Source organism: Neoarius graeffei, chromosome 17, assembly GCF_027579695.1.
Source record: "Neoarius graeffei isolate fNeoGra1 chromosome 17, fNeoGra1.pri, whole genome shotgun sequence".
Lineage (NCBI taxonomy): Eukaryota > Metazoa > Chordata > Actinopteri > Siluriformes > Ariidae > Neoarius > Neoarius graeffei.
Genome location: NC_083585.1, coordinates 24,616,532 through 24,626,774, shown reverse-complemented (window position 1 = coordinate 24,626,774; position 10,243 = coordinate 24,616,532). Strand labels below are relative to the sequence as shown.

At 41.4% G+C, this 10,243-nt stretch overlaps 1 non-coding gene across 1 annotated transcript; it reads left to right on the top strand.

The window, feature by feature from the left end:
- The first annotated feature begins 5,131 nt into the window (after nt 1-5,131).
- On the top strand, nt 5,132-5,202 carry trnag-gcc (transfer RNA glycine (anticodon GCC)). The gene has a single exon. It is a non-coding gene; the product is annotated as a tRNA-Gly (tRNA).
- The last annotated feature ends 5,041 nt before the right edge of the window (nt 5,203-10,243 follow it).

Here is a 10,243-nt window from a genome sequence, read left to right as displayed (position 1 = left end):
TTAATCCACCGATCCCTGATCTTAACAATTCGATCAATAATCTGTTACTGATAACTTTATTTAGCACGAAGGTAAGCTAACTATGGAAGCCCATTTCCGCCAGTAAAAAAAAAAAAAAGGTGGTCAGAAAAAGTCGAAATTATGAGATAAAAAGTCGAAATTATGAGATAAGAAAGTCGAAATTATGAGATAAAAAGTCGAAATTATGAGATAAGAAAGTCGAAATTATGAGATAAAAAGTCGAAATTATGAGATACAAAGAACGCATGCTCTAACTGCTGCCATGGCAACGAATGGCCACTGGAAAGGGAAGTCGTGGAAAGTGGCTGCCAACCGGCCTGGCCCTGAACATGTGAACTTAGCGACGTTGACTCTGAATGCAAGACACAAGGGATGCAGTTGAAAGGTAAGATTATCATTCTGTTCTGTTTGATGTTACATTGCATTGTGGATATGGTTAAGGGTACGTAATATCAATTAGGATCAGAAGTGACACTTACTACCATGCAGGCTGCATGCTACAACCACAAGGCATACTATCTCTGCTAGTTTAGAAACGCTGCACTCACAGTGATCTTACAACTACCTAAAATTTAGTTACATTATAGAGATTTAGCAAAAGTGTTTGACCATTGAGTAATGCGGAGAACGTTGTTGAAACGTGTACCTCAAGCCGCTTTCAGACAGAAACTGAATCTCTGATATCTCTCGACAATCAAACGGTAGGCTGAAAGGACGGAAAACATTTCTTACCTGGACATGACACTACCCTTAGTAGCCTATCATGGGGACAGAAAATGGCCATGTAGCTGATATGCAGCACTTCCTCTCAGAGAATACACACAGTGTAACCTTGGGTCCTAGCACTGCAAACCAGCGAATTGAACGTTGGTGGCTGATCTTGCGAAGTCAGTGTGCCCAATTCTGGATAGACCTATTTGACAAACTGCGGGAAGGTGGCTTCTTTTCAGACAACTTCTTGGACAAATCTTTGATTCAGTTTTGTTTTCTTCAAATAATCCAGGAAGGCATTCACAATTTATCGCATCTTCTATAATAATGTAATTTAATATTCAAGTATAGGAGGAATGTAGTGGTGCATAAATGTATGTAAATGCCATTTACGCATCTCCTAGATTTCGGAAATCACGTTTACCCACCTGAAAATATAGTTTACCCACCTCTAAGCAGCGTTTACGCACTTAAAGCCTAGCGTTTTTATGCAGATGTAATTGTTGATGTTGTTTTACCTTTGGTTATCATTTCGTAACTTAGGCCTATAGCCTATGCAAGACGGGCTTTGTAGGCTACTGTGCATCATTATCTGCATGGTATATCTAATCACCCTCTTGAGGAAGCCAGCGCAACAGGTGTCACAGAATATGGATCAAGGTAACTACGTTTATCAGCTGGATAAAAAGTGGGACTGACTACTAAAATAGATGGAAGGCAATTTCTGAAGTGTAGATACAGCACCCCTCCTCCTATCAAACCTGATGTTTCGGTTTGCTTTATCCCACTTACTTGACAAAGACAGGAGAACATAATTCACCTAAATTACCATTTTGACACAGCATTGACTGTCACAGCTTTTCCCATAAATATTAAGCCAAATTCACTAGGCATGTGCAATCTTGAAGTCATCAAATTCACAATAAATTTTGGGTGCTGCCATATAGCTTCTTATCACGGAGAATCCAGAGAGTAGCCTAAGGCCAAGTTTACATTAGACCGTATCTGTCTCGTTTTCTTCGCGGATGCACTGTCCGTTTACATTAAAACGCCTGGAAACGCCGGGAAACGGGAATCCGCCAGCGTCCACGTATTCAATCTAGATCGTGTGTGGTCCGGTGCTGTGTAAACATTGACAATACACGGACACACTGTGCTGAGCTCTAGCTGGCGTCGTCATTGGACAACGTCACTGTGACATCCACCTTCCTGATTCGCTGGCGTTGGTCATGTGACGCGACTGCTGAAAAACAGCGTGGACTTCCGCCTTGTATCACCTTTCATTACAGAGTATAAAAGTATGAAAATACTGCAAATACTGATGCAAATACTGCCCATTGTGTAGTTATGATTGTCTTTAGGCTTGCCATCCTTCCACTTGCAAGTGGTAAGTGACGCGCATACCCGATATGCACTGAGAGCACACACACAGCGGCTCAGTCCCGAATTACTGCTCGTGCACTTCACTCGCGCGCTCTGTGAGCTGCACAGGGCCGGAGTGCGCACCCTCCAGAGGGCACTCGCTGTTCAGGGCGGAGTGATTTGGAGCGCAGGATGCCTGCGGAGCTGGGCATATCCGTGTATTGGCGTTGCTGTGTGCAGGCGAATCGTGTATTGGTGTTGCTGTGTGCATGTTAATCGTTTTAAAAACGTTAATCTGATGATCCGCTGATACAGTTTAATGTAAACCCCACCTAAGTCTATACACACTACCCTTATAGAGGCCTTGTCCTTTATCGAATAAGCGCTTTGTTACACATGGCATTACACAATAGTGCCTAGGCCTAAAAAACCGTCCCATCCCTAGCCCAAGGCCCCTACTACTGGGTCCTGGATAATGAATCCCACTTTGCCTCCCACTTCAACACCCCTGCTCCTGGTTTGTTTGTATTGTGCCCACCCCCTCTCCCACCCAAATGAAACCATTTCAACCACTCCATCTTAAATAATCAGGATACTGTTACTGAAACTGTAATACAGAATTTATATACTGAATATTATGTCTGATCTCTAGGAAGAAGTTGATGGGGTTGTATCGACTTGGAATGACCACAGAGTCCGTCAAGTCCACAACTCTCGTTCACCTCATGAACGTCCCTCCATATTACATGCAGTCCCTCAGCTGTACGGAGGCAGAGAGTATTTGCAGAATGTGGACCTGGAGAAAGTTGAAGTCTGCCTTGAAGAGTGTATGTTCAAAGACTTTCTATGTGATGAGGATGTGTTTCACATTTGTGTGGACCTAATGTCAGAGCATAATCTGTCATTAACAAATGATGTGTTTGAAACAGTCAACCTGTATCTCACACTCAGACAGCTGATAAACAATGATCTTGGTGTAAATCATTAATTTTATTGGACCCGGTCTTGTGTCACCTGTTGTAAGATAAGATAGTACTGTATTCAAGCATCCCGTAACATCCACAACAAGATACATATACACATGATGTCAAGGTTGCCATGGTCGTGGACACCTCAACAGGCACAGGCCATTTCAGAGATGTCTTTTTGTTTTTTCCTTTGCCCATTTTATTCACAATTTGAAATATTGCAGTTTAACTGATTGCCAATTAAAATATGTTTTTTTTACTTGTAATACCTGCTTTAAAAGATGTAGCTTCTTATTTTCACATCAAATGTATTAGCAGTCAAGTTTTGTTCTACTACCATTCAACATTTGCAAATATGAGTAAAAATGCAAAATCCTAACAAGTTTTAACTGAATTATTTATTCAGATATTTAAAAGATCACAATACAAAGAATGCAAAACTATATAATTTCATTGGAACTGTAATGCCACCTTAAAATCTTTACTGAAGGCTTCCTTCTGTAAAGATTTTAAGGTGGCATTACAGTAGTAAAAGGTGGTAGTAAAAGTCGAAATTTTCGAGAAAAAAAGTCGAAATTATGATATACAAAGAACGCATGTCATAATTTCGACTTTTTTTCTCGAAAATTTTGACTTTTAATCTCGAAAATTTCGACTTTTTTTCTCGAAAATTTCGACTTTTTTTCTCAAAAATTTCGACTTTTTTTCTTGAAAATTCAAACTTTTAATCTCGGAATTTCGAGTTTTTTCTTGAAATTTCTGACTTTTAATCTCGGAATTTTGAAAAAAATATTTTCTCCAAGTGGCCCTAATACGCTTCCGTAACTTTCATAGCCAATTAATCCAAAACGAAAACAATTCAGTGGGCTAATCTCACCAGAAAACGTTTAATAGGAATTTAACTCCTGGACTCATGACACTTCAGGTAGGTACAAGTGGAATTATTCATCTAGCCTGCCGAGGCAAATTATATGTTTGATGTCTCTAGATTGAAATATTAGAGGTGACTTGGAAACCCTTCTGCTCTACAGACGAGGCTTAGGCCTACTGTAGTGGCGTTAGCATAATATTAGCAATACTAGCTAGATGAAATGGGTTTCTGCAGTCATTATACGGACACCAATTGTGTCGTTTCACTCTACGCACAAACGTTTAGCACTCGGACATGATAGGCTACTAAGGGTAGTGTCATGTCCAGGTAAGAAATGTTTTCCATCCTTTCAGCCTACCATTTGATTGTCAAGAGATATCAGAGATTCAATTTCTGTCTGAAAGCGGCTTGAGGTACACGTTTCAACAACGTTCTCTGCATTACTCAATGGTCAAACGCTTTTGCTAAATCTGTATAATGTAACTAAATTTTAGGTAGTTGTAAGATCACTGTGAGTGCAGCGTTTCGAGATAGTACGCCTTGTGGTTGTAGCATGCAGCCTGCATGGTAGTAAGTGTCACTTCTGATCCTAATTGATATTACGTACCCTTAACCATATCCGCAATGCAATGTAACATCAAACAGAACAGAATGATAATCTTACCTTTCAACTGCATCCCTTGTGTCTTGCATTCAGAGTCAACGTTGCTAAGTTCACATATTCAGGGCCAGGCCGGTTGGCAGCCACTTTCCACGACTTCCCTTTCCAGTGGCCATTCGTTGCCATGGCAGCAGTTAGAGTATGCGTTCTTTGTATCTCATAATTTCGACTTTTTATCTCATAATTTCGACTTTTTCTGACCACCTTTTTTTTTTTTACTAGCGGAAATGGGCTTCCATAGCTAACCGTATGCTTAACTCCACATTTTCTTTCAAAGGTCAGGCTGTTCGTTTTTGATGTTAGTTAAATTGTAAACTGTGCTACTTTACCACATCTACTCAGTTGGACACTAGGGGTCGCTCGCAGACCACATTGAGAAACGCTGGCCAAGAATAAAAGTTTTCAGAGTCAGCGTGTCTGGGGAGGTGGACTCAAAACAGCGCCATAGACTGTTAGTAGTCAGAAATATCTTAGGTTTCGTGCGTTTGGACTACTATGAAGACTGAATAGGGAGTGACGGTGATTCAAAGACACGGAGCATTGGTGGTTCAGTGGTAGAATTCTCGCCTGCCACGCGGGAGGCCCGGGTTCGATTCCCGGCCAATGCAACACGATTATTTTCCTCTTTTTGTAATGTCAGTTAGCTTGTTTGACCTGTGCGATCAGTATATTTATGACCATATATTATGGCCATGAATATGCACCACTGATCCTGAGATAACTCCCTGATCCGTTTCTCGTTCATTCTCTCTGTTCGCCTGAAACCACGATGGATGTAATATACTTTTGGCCACTGATGCTCTGTGGCGCTGTTCTATCGCAACTGAAACGGGTTTCCGCCCGAAAAAGATAAAAAGGGCATCGTTTTCCATGTTGTTGTCAAAATTCATAATTCACCTTCTAAATCTTGCTAGTCAGTGGTACAAACTTTACCACTGAAGATCCGACAGTCATCTCATTACCGGCAGCACGCTGGAAAGTACGCATGCGCACTACGTCGAATCTCTTGGTCTGATGGGAATTTCGGCTCTTTTCAGTGAGTCAGATCAGTTGGCTCAACTCACCTATAAGAACCGACTCTTTCGACTCCTTACTGCTTTTCTACCCACAAAGCTGTTCAAAATCTTTTATCTTAGCTGTCTCATGTACTTTACTCGCCATTCTGATTAAGTAAAATTTAGTAAGTAAGTAAAAATTTATTTGTATGGCGCTTTTCACAGACAAACAGTCACAAAGCGCTTTACAATGTATCAAAGCCAAAAACAATAAGAAAGGAAAAAATAAAAATAATATAAACAGTAAACAATAGCAAGCAAAACAAACCTAATAAAAAAAGGGTATAAATTAAAACAAATTCAAAAACAAAGTGGGCCCAGTTGTACAATAAGAAATGCAAATAACAGATAAAAACAACCTAGCCAAAAGCCTGTCTAAAAAAGTGTGTTTTTTAATTGCTCTTAAAAGCATTTAAAGAAGGAGCAAACCTGAGTTCAGCAGGCAAGTCATTCCACAACCTGGGGCCAACCACTACAAAAGCACGATCACCCCAAGTCCTAAGGCGGGTACGTGGGACAGACAGTAAGTTTTGATTATTGGACCTAAGAGAGCGAGCAGAGGATAGGGGGTGCAATAACTCAACAAGATAGGCAGGGGCCTGACCATGAAATGATCTCTAGATAATGGTGAGGATTTTGAACTGAAAACGGTACTGGACTGGGAGCCAATGTAGGGAGCGGAGGATAGGGGTGATGTGAGAAAATCTGTTGGACCTAGTGAGTAGCCTAGCGGCAGCAGTTTAGATAGATTGCACATGAGAAATGACAGATTTGTTGAGGGCAAGAAAAAGAGAGTTGCAGTAATCAATGCAGGAAGAAATAAAAGCGTGGATGAGCATTTCTAGATCAGCGTGGGACACCATAGATCTAAGCTTACTAGTGTTACGTAAGTGAAAAAAGCAAGATTTTGTTAACTTTTTAATATGAGGCTGAAAAGAGAGGAAGTTGTCAAAGATTAACCCAAGGTTTCTCAGACTGGGGCGAACAAAAGCTGAGTAAATTCCTAAATTCTGCTTAATCTCTGATGCCAATAAGTCTGGGGCAAAGATTAATATTTCTGTTTTGTTATCATTTAATTGTAACCAGTTTTCTGCCATCCACCCCTTAATGGCTTCCAGGCATTCTAGGAGTCTAGAGAGGCTAGCTACCTCCTTTGGGCTGAATTTAAAAAGCAGTTGTAAGTCATCTGCATACATGTGATAAGTGATGCTAAAATTCTGAATAATCTGACCCAGGGGAAGCATATAAAGTATAAAAAGGAGTGGGCCCAGCACTGACCCCTGCGGGACACCGCAAGAAAGGGGGGAGGAAGAGGAGACGTAGTCCCCAATTGAGACAGTAAAGGTCCTTTCTGTTAGATAAGAGGCAAACCAGTTTAACACAGTCCCTGAGATGCCTACCCAGTCATGTAATCTCTTGATCAAGATATGATGGTCAACAGTATCAAATGCCACACTCAGGTCAAGAAGGACAAGTACAGCGCATTCACCATTGTCCACGGCCATCTGAATGTCATTTGTGATTCTCAAAAGGGCAGTTTCGGTAGAATGGAGCAGCCGAAAGCCAGACTGAAATTTATCATAGAGACAATGGCTGTCTAGAAAGGCAGTGAGTTGATTAGCTACCACCTTTTCCAAGATTTTAGATAAAAATGGTAGTTTGGAAATTGGTCTATAATTCTTATGCTCAGACAGGTCCAGGTTAGGCTTTTTTTAAATGGGCTGTATGGTGGCATGTTTAAAAGAATGTGGAACACAACCAGTGGCAAGAGACAAATTAATAATTTCCAATAGAACTGGTCCAATAATGGGTAAGGCTTTAGTGAAAAGTGAAGGTGGAAGTATATCATCTGGACCAGAAGACAGTTTCATGTTTTTTACAAGCTTTTGTAGATCATTGTAAGTAATAGGAAGAAAAGAATCCAACTAATTAACTGTATTAACATTAGCTTATACTTTACATTGCCTTTCTTCTAAAATATATTTAAATAAACCATAAAACCATTATGCTACATGTCACATTGGCATATCAGTTGGCTCAGATCAGGACTCTTTTGACTCCTTACTGCTTTTTTCCCACAAAGTTGTTTAAAATCTTTTATCTTATCTATCTCATGTACTTTACTCTACATTATGATTGTATGATTGTATGTATAACATTAGCTTATACTTTACATTGCCTTTCTTCTAAAATGTCTCATCTCATCTCATCTCATCTCATTATCTCTAGCCGCTTTATCCTGATCTACAGGGTCGCAGGCAAGCTGGAGCCTATCCCAGTGAGCTGACTACAGGTGAAAGGCAGGGTACACCCTCATCTCATCTCATTATCTCTAGCCGCTTTATCCTGTTCTACAGGGTCGCAGGCAAGCTGGAGCCTATCCCAGTGAGCTGACTACAGGTGAAAGGCAGGGTACACCCTATTTAAATAAATCATAAAACCATTATGCTACATGTCACATTGGCATACAGTAAAAATTCCTGAACTGTTATATTACTGTGCCTGCTACATGCACTGTAACAATAACTGCCAAAGCTTTACTGCTGAAAACAGAACACGTTTTCAGCAGAAAGGATGAACTGTGGCTCTTCAGGTATGCGAGTGACTTACTTTGACTTAAGCCCTTTGCTCCTCTTGGGTGCATAGGCCGTTGACGAACAACCTCCATTTCACTCTGTTGGTGGCTTTCTGTTCAAGCTCTCCCCAGTTCAACCCTCTCTCAGACATTTCTGCCTCTATGCTTCTTCTCCAGCTGTTCCTGGGGTGACCTCGTTTCCTTTTCCCTTGGGGGTTCCACTTCAGGGCTTGACGGGTGATGTCTGTGGCAGGTTTTCTGAGGGTGTGACCAATCCAACTCCATTTTCTTCTCTGTATTTGTACATCTATGGGGTCTTGATTTGTTCTTTTCCATAGATCCACGTTGCTTACTTTGTCTTTCCACCAGATGTTTAGTATCCTTCTGAGGCAGGAGTTGATGAATGTTTGTAGCCTGTGTTGTGTGTTTTGTTGTTCTCCATGTTTCAGACCCATACAGCATCACCTGTTTCATGTTGGAGTTGAAGATGCGTATGTATCTTAGTGTTTGTGGAGATGTTCTTTGAGCTCCAGATGTTTCTGAGCATATTGAATACCACTCTTGCTTTGTTAATTCTGCTTCTCGTGTCCACATCCATCCCTCCCGTGGTGTCTACAACACTGCCTAGGTAGGTAAAGGATTCTACCTCTGCTAGGGCAGCGTTGTTCAAGGTCACAGGATTGTTGGTCTTGGAGTGGATCTTGATCACTTGTGTTTTTGTTGTATTGGGAGTAAGGCCAAGTTTTGATGAAGCTTGTGCAAGTCTGTCTGTCTTCTCTTGCATTTGCGTGTATGTGTGTGAGAGTAGAACTATATCGTCTGCATAATCCAGATTATCCAGTTGCTCCCACAATGTCCACTGGATTCCATTTCGCTTTCCCTCTGTTGTTTTTCTCATGACCCAATCGATGGCAAGGAGGAAGAGGAATGGTGAGAGAAGACATCCTTGCTTGACTCCTGTCTTGACTTCAAAGGTCCGGGAAAGCTGACCTGCATGCATGACTCTACAAGAGGTGCCGTCATATGAATTCTTGATTAGGTTTATGATCTTGGTGGGGATTCCATAGTGTTCCATTAGCTGCCATAGTGTTGTCCGGTCCAAGCTGTCAAAAGCCTTCTCAAAGTCAATGAAATTCATGTACAAGGATGTGTTCCATTCAATAGACTGTTCAATGATGATGCGAAGTGTTGCTATGTGGTCTGTGCATGAGCGATCTTTCCTGAAACCTGCTTGCTGGTCCTGCAGCCTCCTGTCAATGGCTTCCTGAAGACAGTTCAGGATGACTTGATTAAAGATCTTACTGGGCACTGAGAGTAGAGTGATCCCTCGGTAGTTGTTGCACTTTCTTAGGTCACCTTTCTTCGGGAGTTTCACTATGTGGCCCTCTGCCCATTCTGTGGGTGTTTTTTCGTCCTCCCAAATTCTTCCAAAGAGGCTGTACAGCATGTCTGTAGATGTGTTCACATCAGCTTTGAGGGCTTCAGGTGGAATATTATCAGGGCCAGCAGCCTTACCTGGTTTTAGTTGTTTGATTGCAGCTTTTATTTCAGTTTTTGTTGGTCTGTCACACTTGATCTTTAGCTGTGTCTGGGCCATAGGAATGTGTGGCTTCTCTGCTGGCGGTGGTCTGTTAAGAACCTCTTTGAAGTGTTCTACCCATCTATTGAGCTGGTCTTCTGGGGTTGAAAGGAGTTGGCCATTCTTATCCATGATCGGTTTATTACTTTGTTGATGTGTCCCAGCCAGTTTTCTTGTGATGTTGTACAGTTCCTTCATGTTTCTTTGGGATGCTGCAAGTTCTGCCTCCTTAGCCAATCTCTCCACCTGTGATCTCTTGTCCTTCTTGATGTTCTTGCGTACTTCTTTGTGGCAATGGTTGTATTCCTTTACGGCTGCTGCTTTTTCAGATCTTGTTTTTGCAATGTTTACTTTTTCCTTCAGCTGTCTCCTCTGATGGATTCTGTTGAGGGTTTCTGGTGTTATCCAATCTTTGTGGTTTTGTGATCTTCTCCCCCAAG